Source organism: Epinephelus lanceolatus, chromosome 5 (genome assembly GCF_041903045.1).
Source record: "Epinephelus lanceolatus isolate andai-2023 chromosome 5, ASM4190304v1, whole genome shotgun sequence".
NCBI classification, from domain to species: Eukaryota; Metazoa; Chordata; class Actinopteri; order Perciformes; family Serranidae; genus Epinephelus; species Epinephelus lanceolatus.
In genome coordinates, this window is record NC_135738.1 from 43,220,048 (window position 1) to 43,234,591 (window position 14,544).

Here is a 14,544-nt window from a genome sequence, read left to right on the forward strand (position 1 = left end):
CAGATACAAATTTATCGTGTAAGGTAAGGTTACTATTTTATCAAAGTGATGTAGCTAAGAGACTTTACGTTACTTATAAGGGGGGAGGGGCGGTGCAAAGAAAAGGGGAGGCATGTCAAAAAAAAAAAAAAGCACTGGGGAGGTTTTTTTAAAAAAAAATCTATTTCTGATTAATTTACCACAGATTAAAAAAAAAAAACCTGCCTTCCAAACTCACCCAGGCATGTTTTCTTTAAGAACTGTTGGAGCTACAGCATTTATCATAGCCAGAAACTGTAAAAACAGAAATGATTGTTGGTTTTTCAAATTTCCATTCATTGGACACATCTTGTGCGACAACCATTTCTCTTAGAAATAAAAGAACATAACCAAATCCAAGCTTAAAATAGTGATATTTCATCAAAATCACTTTAGATGTCTCATTAAAATAAACCATTTGCATTAACTAACCAGCATGCACAGCATATGTTAAAGTCCAAGGCTTTTTTTTCAACTTCAGTATTTCATCATCAACTTTTAACTTTTAATTTGCAATCATCAAAGGGTAACCTGTCAAAGTCCTGTCAACAGTACGTCCCCGCATGGTTACTCCCCAACACTGCAAAAACAGTACAACACACACATCCAAATATCCAATGGAATGAGGTGCTGGACCAAACAAACATCTGGTGGAAGTACAAAGTAGAAAACAAATAAGTCCACACATTAAGCAGCTCCTGTTTAGAAGGAGAGTGACATTTTTAGCCAACAGCTCTTCCTCAGACCTCTGATAAATGACAGAAAGTCACCATCTTAAATACCTATGGTGCCTGAACCAGTGTATGATGTATGATGTGACATACCACACCTGTTGCCCATATTCATGATAAAAATAAACCAAGAAAATATATATATGTACATGTGTAGCCCCAGTATCATACCAAGGCTACTTTTGATAAATATACGTAAGGGGAAAGTACCAGCATGTACATAATTTATATCTCACATATAAATAAATTTACAAAGTTGTCTGGATAAGTGGCCGTCATACATATGTCTAACAAACACATCTTGATATGTCAAAGTTGCACCAGCAGCAGAATGCATTACACTGTGCGCATATACACACAGTCAGGCCACACATAGAAATAGAGGTACATGAGGATAAACATCCATATACAAATAGAAATCATGTATCCCCAATAGTTAGTATTATCACAAGAGCTCAGACTGAATAGCCACCATAAGAATACTGTCTGTTAGAGGCACCTCTGTCTATTTATCTAACCTTAAAAAGAATTTTTAGTGGATACATAACACCAGTTAGAAAAACATGGAAACACATGGAAAGACACTTATATAACAGAATGTAGAATTACAGAATAACAGAAATGGTCTAATGTTAAATTCCTCATTGAGACCCTTAGGGGCCAGCGTTCCCAATGTATTTATCCAAAACAGTTCCTGTTTAAGGAGCATGGTGTTTATATCTCCCCCTCTGTGTGGGTATTTTATCACCTCAGTTTCCATGTATCTGAGAGTGGATTTGTGTACTCTCAGATATCTGGGAGTTAACACTGTAAAAGCATTTATAAATGTGTACGTACATGTACAACCTGCTCCAACCTGCTCTGTTGGAGGAGTGTGCCCAGTAGACTTTCTGCCAGAAAGAACTTTCTTTGTCAAGGTTAAAAAACAAGACATAATAAAAAAAAACGTGGTTTGGGTTGAAATGAATAGATTTTAAACTTCTCCCATGTGCAGTCGGCTCACCTGGGCTGAGGCAAGCCTACAGAGCTGGACGGTTCAGTAAGCCTTTCTCTGTCTCTAACCCTCCCATGGTCTCCTGGATTGTTTGCTTTGCAACATTGTCTTGCACTGTTTTCCCTTCACCCTGGCACTGACATACATCACTGATGTTACTCACGATTTGTAAATAACTGAATTTAATAAGTAGTTTTGACCTCTAGCTTTTTGTTTGCCCTCCCTTCTTTTTTGTATGAACCATGAGCCATACATAGGAGCTGCAGAATTGTTGTTTCTGTTTCCACATTTGTCCATGTGGTGGCAGTGTTGCACTGTTCACCTCAGTACAGGCAACCTGTGCGTGTCGTGGCACTGGAATATGAAAAAAATACATGAAAACAGTATGAACTGCATTGATTTGATCAGCTAGACTACTACAGACACTTCGTTGCTTCTATTTCTTTCATCAATATATTGCAAAAAAAGTAGTGTGGTCAATTTCCTCAGAACAATAAAAACCAAAGTTACCATATCGGTTGTATTAAGTGGTAGAAACTAATGGAGGTACATATTTTGTGAATTCCACATCAGTCACTGTTTGAAGTTTGTAGTTTCATTTAAGCCCCATAGACATCCTGCACTTGATTTCCCAGCAGGTTTTATCTATACCATATTAAATATTGTCAGAGAGCCCCGTGCCAGCCAGAGCAGAATGCATTCCCCCCATCCATATTGCTGAAGATATTGCTCTGAGACTTTCTTGGCAGGGCCCCAACTTGTTCTAAAACTGCTTCTAGCTGTAATATATCCCGCTGCTCGCTACTTGACAGACCTGCTAATATAATTTTTTTTTCCTTTTTTTCTTAGCTGCCAGGTCTTGAATACACTGGTGAAGCGCTGTAGCTGTGCACCTTTTTTCATCGGGTCTGTTTACTCATGAGAGGTATCCATCATCTCTGACATGCTCCACAAAGCACTGGGGCTGAAGTGATACTGAGAGAGGATGACGTGTGTAAGTCAAAAAGTAATGCAATGTACTGTAGAGCAAATAATTACACTGTTTGTAGGTGGTCATTATTGATGTTTAGGTCCAAAGTAAAGTAGTCACCTTGAAAAAAAACAAACATATCCAGTTAAATTCAAGATGCTTTTGACTGAACACACCAAGGCCATGAAAACAGTATTTTTCAGATTTACCTTCACACCCGAGTTGGATCTAACTAGAGCCAACTGCAGGCAAACAATAAAACAAACAAACAAAAAAGAGTTGGTTTATGTATTCTGAGGAATGTGGACATAACCAGTCAGCCACTGAACGTCCTGATGCCCTGATCCAATTTAACACAACACTGCTCTGAGGTGCGGATGAAGTTTCTGAGTGGTGATGAGAGAGAGATATTAGGAGGGAACATAATATATGTCAAGAAAACTAAGACTAGTTAACTCAAGTTTATATTCATTTTTATATGGTAGGTCTATATAGTTTTATAGTTGTTATGGTTTATATAGTTTTGTTCCAGAATCATACTGATAGTTGTCATTTGTAGCATACAAAAAACCCCCAACATATCTCATCCAACAGTACATAGTGTGGTTCACTCCAAACAGTGTCACGCAATGCCCAGATAAAGGGGATACATTTTTTTAAGAGCAGTCTAATAATATAACTTTGTGGTTTAGGAGGTCGAATGGGTCTTCCACCAATCAGAAGTGGTTCCATCCCTGTCTCCTCCAGTCTGCCTGTCAAAATGTCCTTGGGCAAGACACTGAACCCCAAATTTCCCCTGGTATCTGTACCATCGGCTCTTGAGTGCATGTTAATGTTTAACTGACTAGCAGGTGGCACCTTGTATGGCAGCCTCAGCCACCAGTGTGTGAATGGGTTAATGTGCAAGTCCATTTATCATTTACTATCAGTGAACACTGTTTCAAACACGCCTAAGACAGCATCCTCCACTTGACAGAGAACAACAGAAATGTCAACTGCTGGCAAAATGGCTGCACAGCCACTTTTGCTGGCTGGTCTCATCTAAAAAAAAACCCAAACAACAATATTATTACATTACATTCAGTTTTACAACGCCGTATAAGGGTCATTGTAAGAAAAAAAAAATACTGAGCCAGGAAAGAAGGGTAATAAACTCAGAATTATCAAGATTAAAGTCGTAAATTTACCAGATATTTTCAGAGATTAAAGTAGTAAATTTACTAGAAAAAGCTTGTACATTTATGATGGAAAAACTTGAATGCTCTCTGAGATTGTAAAGTCATAAATTGGTGAGAAAAAAATAAGAAGAACTGTAATGAAATCACATTTCTAGCCCAAAACACCCGTTAAAAATTAAAGTTAAAGTGAGTCAGTTCCAGTGACTCACTAGATGTTTTTGGTGTTGTATTTATTGGCAGAGACTCTGCCCTCCACCTATATTTTCTTATTCTGTGTTCTGGACATTTATGTGCTGCAACCTTGGAGCCAACAATAGTGCGTGTGAGGTTGGGACTGTATAAAACGGTAGTGATCAGGAAGTAGCAGCATGCATCCGAGAGGAAACTTCGAAAATCATGGACACAGTGCCGAAATAAATGTAAATGTGGTGAGAGAAACATGCAGCAAAGAACTGAAAGTTAGCTAGAAGTCACCCCATTAGCAGTTCCTCAAAATCATGACCCGGTTACTCAAGATAACCCAGAGACCTTGTTGTGAGCAGTTCCACGTCGGCACTATTATCTCTCTAACTACAACCGCATCACTGCGCAGAAGGAAGCATGCATTTACTCATAGATGAGAGGCTCGTGTGTGTGACAGTGTGAGACGTCAACATTACTGGTGTCCTCCTAGCATGAGCTGTAATGCTAGCTCAGTGGTGCTAGCAGCAGTAGATGCACGCTTTCCTTCTGTGCAGTCATATGGTTGGTGGGTGTAGTACGGTTTACAGAAAAATATTCCTACATGACACTGTAGTTTGTTGACACTCTGTCAGCTTTTCCAGCAGCCTAGACGCACTACTTACATTTAAATGAATGGGAGACTATCTGATGTGCTGTGTAAGTCTACTGCTCTATATGATAACCTGTAGAGATCTGTGTTAGGCCTATGTGTAAATGAGGTCAATGAAGCACACAGTGTGATGCTGCATGTGCCAGAATCCTGTTTCTGCACACGTTGGGTAAATGCTGACACAAGGATGACGGTGTGAATCACTGCTTTAGCTCTGATGGACTGACGTCAATAACACATACAGAGTACAGTAACTGAGCACAGACCTAGGTTCAAGCTATTGGTCACAGCATCCTGACTCATATCTCAAAAGCATAAAAAAATTGACTGGGAGTCCAGTCCAAACAGGCTTCATGCTTCCCCAGTGACAGCTCAGCCCCCTCACCAACAGGCGGCTTGGACTTGGCAGCAAAGTAAGCAGGTCCCTGCCAGGGTTGTTACAACACTAATAACTTCTAAGCTTTCTGGGCAGGGAAGAAGCTCTCATAATCTCTGCCATCAACATGAATGCTGCTCAGCACCTTACCAGCAATTTTGCCTTTAATTGCTATATACTATATAAGGCCCTGTGTACTAGTTGGGAGGAATGTTTATGTGTTGTATTTTCCACCCATGGTGTGTTTTTTTTTGCATGCAGGAGATCCTCACAGGCAGTGAAGTGATGCACGATTCACAGCAGCTTCTTTTCATGCCTGTCTGTAGTTCCCTACATGTGGGAGAAAAAGCCTGTGCTTGGAAGGCAGCAACGCGGGCGTCGTGCGCTCAGCAGCAGAGCGAGGGGCTGCACGCCGTCTTCTGACATATCCTCCATCAAGCCCACTCCTCTTAGTGATATCTGACAGAGCCTTCATCAATCCCACACCTCTGCTGACCTTTTCAGAGCCATTTCACCTGTTTATAGATACAAGAATGTTCAGTGATGACTTCTTAGACTGCTTCAGGCTGTGTTTTTCAGGTTTACTCTCCTGGTTTGTTTTGAGGTGATGTCTTCAAGAACGGTGACAGGCTCAATAGAGCTTTCACAACCTGGTGGTGATATTCAATCCTTCTTTTTGCTATTGTTTTTTTCCCCTTACCATTATGGTGAACAGACAGGATTCAGTGGGCCTCATGCAGCAACATTCTCTCAAATTTCTCTTATAGTTTCTCTTAATTTTCTGTCAAAAAAAAAAAGTGAAGTCAATTCCAGATGCACCAAACATTCTTAAGCATCCAAGTTTGCTCTTATACAGGTGTTCTGAATGAGGAATCCCACTTGATCATCAGTAAACTGTTAGCATAGCTAACACCCTCTGAACACTATATGATGGCAGGTGTTGTGCTGTGTGCAAAGACTCTGACACGTCCAAGAATTGGAGAGATGCCACCAAAAAAAGGCTGCAAGAAGAAGAAGAAGAAGAAGAAGAAGAAGAAGAAGAAGAAGAAGCATGTACTGTTAAATAAGCCTAAACAAAGTAAATATATGATTTTCCAGTGTTACAGGAAAATAAAAAAACCCAGCAGTGGCAAAAACATTTGTGATACTTTTTTTTCTTTCCACTATTTTTGGACAACAATACGTGGACTGTGAAAATTAGATGTTTTTCTCTAATAAGTGTTCACTCTGTTAGTAAAATTTCTCTTGCCTAAGAGCAAAAATTGAGCAGAAATCAATAGGTCCTAATAAAATAAGACCAAATTGTGGCTACAAACAAAAATAAAGGAATGTGTTTGTGTATTTGTTCATATATGGCTTCTTGCATGAGGCCCAGTGTGTTTTATAATGACAGAGTGACTCCATCAAGGCTACACACCTTAACACAGGCCTTCACTTCATAATAGAATATTTTCACTCATTAGTCTAATTACCATTGACCCATATACAGAGTTTATGCTAATGCAAATTATCCCTCCCCAGTTTCCACTACATTAACAAAGTAAAAGCCTTCATTTCCACATTTTATTATCTCATCTTGTTTGTAGGAATCCACTTAGAAGTCCATTTTCTACCTGCCTCAGGACTCACCAAGCTGAAGTTATGTTTGCCTAACCGCAATGATAACTAATACTTTGAATTTTATCTCTGCTCTACACACAGAATGAGAATTAAAATGTTCATATAATGTATTCTTGAGCTCCCTACACACGACCCGCAGGAACTGATCCCACAAAATGAGAATCTGAATGACGTCTGAGAATTCAATGTCATTCCGCTCTGAGTCTGACTTCTGATCATTTCCTTGCTGAGCATAGGTTTTATCCAATTAGAAACAGGAGATTGGTCTTCTTTTCCTGCCAGGAGAGCTTTCATTTCCACACTGAAATATTGCTGATGTAGCATTCGCAGCTTAATCTGATAATCAGATCCCCAAGGACTTCAGTCTCCTCCCGTCTCTCTTGTCTCCCGTGGACCCTTAATCCTCCACTCTCATACCCTTTCCTTCTCTTTCTGCACCCTGCACCCCTTATCTTTTCCCTCTTTCTACTTTTCTTCCCCTCCCCCTTTCCCCCTATCTCATCCTCTCTCTTTTCCTCCCACACTTGCATGCAACACTGCCAACAAAGATAAAAGAGCTAAGCTCTTGCTAATGCACCTGTTTGATGGACAGGCACAGGTCCAATGAAGCATTGCCCTTAAATTAGGCCTCCGTGGTCACCTGGCAACAGAGTTAACGAAGTGTACCCTTCAATTAAATCTCAGCAGTTGCTCAGCAGAAGCGTGAGCCAATGAGGCGTGAGCAAAGGTTGACGCTGCATCATTACCGCTGCCGTCGAGGCCTTGGAATACCTCACTGTCTTTAATCACTCAGCCGCCGTTTAGTGCTACGGCGTTGTGTGGATGTGTGTGTGTTTATTATTGTGCATGCTCACGGCTCATTGGACGTGCTAAGTTTACAGTGCCTTTGATGTTAGGAGAGGCTATGAGACTTGTTTATGAGGTGTTCATAGTAACTCCCCCAAACAATATAGGTGGCAGGTTTCAGCTTTTATAGCAAGTCATCCATGGAAATGCTTTATCGCTTATAGAGACAAAGCGTAAAGCTGTTTTGATGCCTGCTCATGCATCACTGTAATCCTTTAAGGAAGCACTGTGTTAAAGGATGGATTCCTCTTAGTGAAGACGCATCCTCTCTATAATGGTATCTATTAAAAGGGGAGGCAGCTGGGGGGGGGGGGGCGTGAATGAAATGATGATAGGGAAGGAAGAGGCCTGAGCGAAGAGGAGTGCGAGGAAGAAGGAGGGGCAGCAGAGAGGATAATGACAGAGTGTAAAGGAGGGAATGAGTGGGACTGAGAGAAAGAGAGAGTCCATCCAGCTCCTCAGTGGTCTAACGAGACAGCAGAATGTTGCCTGGAGGTGATAATTAGTGTATCCTCAGAGGCTGTGAGGCTGCAGAGGCGCACACATCTGCCCCCAGTTAAGCTGAACTACAGAGGACAAACTGCACCAGTAAGAGTTTACTGCTTTTTCTTCAGTCTGCAGTCTTTTCCCAGGAGCATTCAGACCATCATGAGAGACCAAAATCCTGCACTGAAACCCACAGACATTTTTCCGATGGAGGGGAGTAGCATCTCTTTAAAGCACTCCTGACTTGCATACATATTCTTTTACATTTCAGGGGTAAAGTAGACCTTTAAACAGAGCTGTTTTTAAACCCTGTGGACCAAATTCAAGTCAAATTTAAATCCCAAGTCTTGCTGAAGCCAAAGCCAAAACTCAAGTCTGTGACAATAAGTCACAAATCAGTAGTGACAAAGCTAAGTTAAGGCCCAGACAGACCAACCTGACATCAAAGAACAAGTGGCAACCAAAGCTGACTGTTGCATTGCCTCATGTTGCCTGTGACTCAGCCAAAGTTGCACATGAACACAACAACACAACACAACAGCCTACCCCTGGCAGAAAAAAGGCCTCTCTATTATTTAGTAGGCTTTGCTATGAAGTTATGTTGTTGTGGCTTTATGTAATATTTCAAAATAATAAACAACATTATAACAACAACAACAATAACAAACTACATTATAGACGGTCCATTATTTATTAATCCCTCTGTGTGTTTATATATTTACTTTTCATCCGCTCCTGTTGTCTTTATAAAGTTAACACATTGCGTCGTCATTTCAAACTCAACACTTCCTGATTTTCCTTCAAATTAAAAGCCCCTTATAACCTCGGCTAGAGAATCCCTCCATTTTCTAAATAGGCTTTTATTGTGAAACATTTGTAGGAACTTGGTTGTGGAGGATACAGTAGCTTGAATGTTTACGTACGGTACTTCAAATGGAGCTTCTGCCATCTGCTGATGCTTTTAGGTGACTACAACAACATTTCAGCTGGCACATGAACAGACACAGTGACTCAAATAATAGTAAAAGTAATTAAGAAAGGACAAGCATAACTCGATCACACACGTTGTGAAAGACGACCGGGGATAATTGGTGAGTACCATCGTGTAGTGTGTCATGTCTGTCGGCCAAGTCACGGCACGATTTTATGACTCCACAATCGTGTAATGTGACATAGTGACTATCAGAACGGGCAGAAAAGTCGTGTGGTGTGTACCAGGCATAATGCAAGTCCTGAGTCTGACCTGTCTGTCAGCGAGTCCTCCTCCACCTTTTTTTAGACTCCACCGTAGACAACGGCAGCATTTCTCCGACCACGTAGCGAGCCACAAGCTTCATGACTTCTTTCAGACTGATAGGTTTAACATTATCTCCATTATTAGAACCAAACGACAGTCGTTGCTGTTTCGGAGCTGAAGGACCAGTGTTCTAAAAGTAACGGAAGTAACTGATGGCTTGTACAAAATGTACTTAAGTATTTGATTACTCAAACAGCAAACTAACGGTTTAGGTTACTCGTTACTTTGTCACGCGTTACTTTGTACAACTCTGGCATTATCATGTTCAGTGTGTTTCCATTAATACACCTGCTACATACATTTACTGTCATTGAATTAGGGTTTTACCAAAGGGACATGCACGTGCATCTGCATTTGTAGAACAGAACAAATGACCTGTGATTGGCTAAAGTCTACTGTCATGGACTAGATTTTCTAAAGCCTGAAAACAGAGCCAAGATGAGGTGCAGAAGTGTAGTGTTCTCTCAGTCAACTTGAATTACAATATGCTCAAAGTTTAATATGAGACTTTTGAGCAGTGAGGCCAAAATAAAATTGCCTACTTCAGCTTTAAGTCAGTAACACTGAGTGAAGTCTCAAGTCTTTTCAAACCAAGTCTCTAGACAAAGTTAAATGAGACAATTGTAAACAAGTCTGAAGTCTTGATGGAGCAAGTAAAGTCAGCTGAGACAAGTCCAAGCCAAGTCTCAAGTGTTGTGAAAGGTTTAGCAGAAGTGCAATGCAAAGTGACTTTGGCATCTTTTTTGGGAAATTTTAACAGTAAAAAGACCCTTAAAATAAAGCCTTTGGAGCAAGTCAAGGTCAAGTCTCAAGTTGATTGAGCCAAATCTTACTTAGGTCCCAAGTCTTGTCAAAGCAAGACTCAAGTCAAACTCAAATTATTCAAGCCAAATCTGGCCCTTGATAGAGTGCCTGGACCATTTTATAATTGACAATACATTTCTTCACACTGGGATTTTTTTGCACTTTGAATACTAATAAGGCACCAGAGTGCATCAAAATACAGCTTGTTTATCAAAAGTGCCAGGGGAGGATCCTCAGGAACCCCAAGCAGAGGTCCGGCTAATTATTTCTATATTAATTATTAATATTTGTTTATTAACTGGCCTCTGGCCTCCTGTCATATTGCAGAAGTGGCTCCCCAAAGCAAGTTGAATGTCCCTTTTTGTGTGTGACATTCAGAGCATTAATAAAGCAGCAACGTGGTGTGTGTTGTATACTAGCTCCTCTGTGGTTTTTGTGTAAGCTAGTGTTGTGACAGCTAGAGCTACGACTCAGAATGAACTACAAACATGATGTGTGCATTCGATTTGGAGTATGTTTATGAAGCCAAAAAAAAAGACAAGAAAAGAAAAGAACAATCCCAGAGGACATGCCCATAATTTTGAGGTTTGGTTTATAGAGGTAGTTGTCCATTCTAATTCTAATTCTGCTGGTGGGTCATTCTCAGCAGGCAGCTCTTTTTGTTTAGTGCATGTGTGTATGTCACTGGCTAGCTCACTGTAGTTACTCTTGATATAGGGACGTTTCCAGTGCGGTAGTGTAGCGCCGACTCTCTGGTTCCACCCTGGTTAACACCATTAGCTCTCTTAGCACTGTTGACATTTTTATCCCTGTTTATGGAGTTAACACTGTTAGCTACTAGCCGCTGGCTCAGCCACCTCCTTTCACACCTGTAGTTGGGGTCATTTGGTCACACCAGAGGAAAAAAGGATGAATTGTTGCATTTTAGATTTGGTTCTGTTCCTGTTCACACTGACTTTTTGCAAACTTCAATGAAGTTCTACTGACTGACAAGTAATTAATTGATTGGACAGTTTGGTGTTTGTCATCCTGCATCATCAGTGCATCATCAGGATCCACGTGGGGAAATCAAATTCTGGTGACTGACAGAAGTTTATGTAGCAGCACTTAAATGCTTCTGAAGTGTTTATATTTCTGTTCTTTGGTTTCACAAAGGACTCATTGAGAAATAACTGACTGTAAGCATTATTAGGAGGCTATTATTAGACTGCAAATCAATGGCATGTTATGAATAATAACTAACATAGAGACAGGATGAAAAGAAGGCATCTTGTACAGTAGTGTTCTGGGGCTTAATACTGTGGGATCACTGTCACACTCTTTTTAATGGACTTAATGAACAGACAAAGTACACAGAGTCGAATACAATGATGGAAGATTTAACAGCTTTTTAGTCAGGGAAAATACCCTCACTGGTGTGCATATGTGTTACCATGGTTACATGTTGCATTAGCATAAACAGGTTATAGGCCTTTATCAGGATCAGTTATGAGATCGCGGACAGATTTCACAATCAGCAGATGGATTTATTTTTAGATTAGCTGTTGAAATCAGGCTAAAATCACATCATATAAAATCCTGTGGTTGGTTCATTTTCTCTCACACTACAAACAAACTGCACCAGAGTCCGTTTGGAGACAGACTGAGATCCATCTTTTTGAGTAGTCTCAGTTAGGTTGTTTGGTCCACACCAGGGTTCGATTGACAGCTTTCACACCAGCCCAAACGAACTTTATTAACTGCGCAAACGGATCTGAGTTTGTTTAAACGGAACCAAACGGGTTAGGTGAAAGCACCCTAAATAAGTCCAATCTCACAGCTGGCAAGTCCAAGTTATGTCTTAAGTCCTCAATTATGTGACTTTAGTCTGACTCAAGTCAGGTGTTGGTGATGTTGATATTGATGGTTGTTGTTGATGACCATGTTTTTTTTTTATAGATGTATGGATACCAGGGTTGTTTGATGTTGAAAACAGCATCACGATGAAGAGATGTTGATCTTCTAATCCGTCTTAATCATCTTGCAGGGTCACTATGCACTGTACTTACCCTTGTTCTCAGCTGCTTTTGTCAGATTTTTTTTCTTACATTGCAATGGCTGTACTCCAGTGTCCACTGTTGTTTCAGCTCACTGAACTTGGTTCTCCCCTCCTCCCCCCAGTTGCGAGACTAGAGTATTTATATTCTTATGTGCTCACTCATGCTTTTTTATGTGTGTTTTTACTTGCTGTACAACTAATTGCCCTCTAGGGACAAAATAAAGTTGAAGTTGAAGTGTATAACTGTGCCTTTAAAGTAATAACTGAAAAATGCCTATATTTTTTTCCCTTATATGCATACAGGAAATACACTTTGATTGGAAGTGTCATAGAGTTTGTTTACCTATAAAAAGAAAGATAAACAAAAATGAAATGCCCATAAAATATTTTAATCAGACAAAAAATTCTGGTGGATGAGTATCTGTCCCCCTTGTGATTTTTGTTGCCCACAAATGTCTGAAAATAGTTCCAACATAAAGACACAGGTATTAAAGCTCTCTGAATATGTGCAGTTTAATCTGTAACACAGTGGAACACCTCTACCTTTTTATAATGACATTACTGTAAATCTATTGCATAGAATGCTTCGCCCCCAACATCGTTAGCGCCTCAGAAATCATGAATCATATTTAGCATCCACTTCTGTTTCATTTCCTCATTGTAAAATGGAGACATTAATCATGAAATGTGTGCACGTCTGTATGTGTGTATGTGTGTGTGTGTGTGTGTGCATGCAAATGATGACTTTTATGAGACAGTGGGAGAGTAAACAGCAGCATTACTGGGATTGATGTTAGCGTCGCTCAGAGAGTGCCATCTCATACATGTTTCATGATACTCATGAAACTCCAAGTTCAGCAGAGAAGCAGACTCAGGAAAATGCCTGTGCTCCTATTTACAACCTGCATCTTTGAAACGAATATATCATTTAGTAGATGTAGACAAACAACTCTGTAAGGACACAGGTTGGATGAGACTTCAAACACTTAAGATTTAATACTGATTAGAAGCACAGCGCAATGTTTCCTCTCTTCACCTGCTTCAAAACGTGTCGAAAGGAAGAGTTACTTCCTGAGTTGTAAGATGGTGCTACTATGGGAATACAAGGTGGTTTGAATGGAAACTTCTTTCATTTCTTCTACCAGATGACATTTCTGTAATCTTTCTTTGATTAACAGATTGTTTTCAGTACGAACACAGAGTAAATAATGATGAACACATTTATGATTTTGGGTATTTGCAGCATTGAAGCATCATTTAAAAATGCTAAAATGCATCAAGTGAGTTTTTCCACATCATCATGATAAATGCAGGTAAGATTTAACAAATCATCAGTGTAGAAATGATGATGTACTAATTAAACTACCCAACAGTGTACTAATGTTATAGTCAAAATTCACTTCACCGTGACCTTGACCAGCACTAAAATGCTAACTTAAGCCCAGTTTCCAGTAAGCAGTCCAATACGGATCAGTTCAGTTAGGTACGCTTTTCTCCGTTTCCTCTGTTGGGGTACCTAGTGCACAGATCTAGTACTAAAAGGTGGAGCTGTGGACACTGCAGTCCATTGACTGGTCAATAGAGGATGGTCAGGGCTGAGTTGTGGCTGGTTTTGAAGCTAATGTAACCACTGTTCATACCGTGGCAAGTCTTACGCTGGATTTCCACTGGATGCGTGTTCGTTGCGGAACGGCAGCGCTGGTTATCCGCTGCGTGCTCCGCCGTCCGTCAATACCCACCAGCTGCGTTTGCTGTGCGGAGCGGTGCAGCTCCGCCGGAAGACATCTCAGTGCACTGCCATGATTAATATCTCCTCGTCCATGTTGTTCACGGGGTGAAATGACGTCTGAAAACCTCTGACCTGTTGACTTCAGGCCTGCCTCTGCCCATTATGTAGTTTTTAAGGTGTAGTGCAGGGAAATATGATCCGCTGTGAACACTGAGTATTTTATTTTGAAAATTAACCGGATATTTTATTGTGTTTTTGTGCACAACTTCCTGCCCCGCACGATCTGCTCTGTGCTGAATTGCTGCGTTGTGCTCCGGCGTCCGGCAAAAATAGAAGTCCTGCGTATCTGTTGTGGAGGGCTCCGGAGTGCCGCAGCTAAGACGGAGCTGGAACACAGCACAGCCACAGCCGGTGGAAACACACACATTGACTAGAATTGAATCCTATCGGCTCTGCTGCCGTGCTGGAGCGGAGACGCAGCCAACATGCATCTGGTGGAAATTGGCCATTACATACTATATCAGTAAACTGTAACTATAAAATTAAAGGATGTTTTGCTGCCTCTATCAGCTGCTGTAGGATAAGAAAAAAATAATTGACTGAGCCGACTGCTGGCAACTTTTAA